The sequence below is a fragment of the Rhincodon typus genome, chromosome 17 (assembly GCF_021869965.1).
Source record: "Rhincodon typus isolate 14 chromosome 17, sRhiTyp1.1, whole genome shotgun sequence".
NCBI classification, from domain to species: Eukaryota; Metazoa; Chordata; class Chondrichthyes; order Orectolobiformes; family Rhincodontidae; genus Rhincodon; species Rhincodon typus.
The window spans coordinates 18,746,379-18,748,185 of NC_063348.1; positions in this window are offsets into that span (position 1 = coordinate 18,746,379).

Below are 1,807 nucleotides of genomic sequence, written 5' to 3' on the forward strand. Positions count from 1 at the left end.
GTCTTTGCATCCTCTTCGGACACAGGTGAGGTCCCAGAGGACTGGAGGATAGCCAGTGTTGTCCCATTGTTTAAGATGGGTAACAGGGATAATCCAGTAAGTTACAGGCCTGTGAGTCTCACATTGGTGGTAGGGAAATTATTGGATACGATTCTCAGGGACAAGATCTATACGCATTTAAAAGCAAATGGACTTATTAGCAGTAGACAACATGGTTTTGTGAGAGGGAGGTCGTGCCTCACTAACTTGATTGAGTTTTTTGAGGAAGTAACGAAAATGATTAATGAGGGAAAAGCTGTTGATGTTGTCTACATGGACTTCAGTAAAGCATTTGACAAGGTCCCTTATGGCACACTGATACAAAAGGTGAAGTCACATGGTTTCGGGGTGAGCTGACAAGATGGATACAGAACTGTCATAGTCACAGGAGGCAGAGGGTAGCAGTGGAAGGATGTTTTCGGAATGGAGAGCTGTGACCAGCGGTGTTCCATAGGGATCAGTGCTGGGACCTCTGCTGTTTGTGGCCTACATAAATGATTTGGAGGAAAATGTAGCTGGTCTAATTAGTAAGTTTGCAGACGATACAGAGATTGGTGAAGTTGCGGATAGTGAGGAGGATTGTCAGAGGATGCAGCAGGATATAGATCAGTTGGAGACAAGGGCAGAAAAACAGCAGATGGAGTTTAATCTGGGCAAATGTGAGGTGATGCATTTTGGAAGGTCAAGTACAGGTGGAAATTATACAGTGAATGGCAGAACCCTTTGGAGTATTGATTTTCAGAGAGATCTGGGCGTGTAGGTCGCCAGATCACCAAAGGTGTTTGCATAGGTAAATAAACTAACAAAAAAGGCTCATGGCATGCTTGCCTTCACTGGAAGGGGCACTGAGTATATGGATAGACAAGTTATGCTGCAGCTTTATAGAACTTCAGTTAGGCCACACTTGGAATATTGCATACAGTTCTGGCCGCTACACTACCAGAAGGATGTGGATGCTTCGGAGAGGTACGGAAAAGGTTTACCAGGATGTTGCCTGGTATGGGGGATTTTAGCTATGAAGAAAGGTCGAATTGACTGGGTTTGTTTTCACTGGAATGTGGGAGATTGAGGGGCGACCTGATAGAAGTTTATCAGATTGTGAATGACATCGATAGAGTGGAAAATATGAGGCTTTTTCCCATGGTGGAGGGGTCAATTACTAGGGAACACAGGTTCAAAGTGCAGGGTGGGGGTGGGGGGGTAGTCTAAAAGAGATATGTGAGGCACGTTTTTCACACAGAGTGGCGAGTGCCTGGAACACGCTGCCAGAGGAGGTGGTGGAAGCAGACACAATAGCACATTCAAGAAACACCTGGACAAATATGTGAATAGGAGGGGAATAGAGAAATACGGATCTTGTAAGTTGAGACAGTTTTGGTATGGAAAGGCAAAATGTGTCAGTACAGGCTTGGAGGGCCGAAGGGCCTGTTCCTGTACTGTATTGTTCTTTGTTCTCTTTGTTCTTATATAGTTATATAAAAGCGAAATAGTGCAGATCTAGGAACTCTGAAACAAACAGAAAATGCTGGAAAAACTCAGCAGATCAAGCAACTGAGGAGAGAGAGACAGAGTTAACGTTTTGAGTCTGATATGACTCTTCTTCAGAACGTCTGAACTCTGTTTCTCATTCCACAGATGTTGCCAGGCCTCCTGAGTTTCTCCAGCATTTTCTGTGTTTGATATAACGTGGTGTTTGGAGCTACTATGTTAGACAATATCAGTCATGCCTGGATTAGTACGCATAGAAGATATTCAACATTAAGAAGGC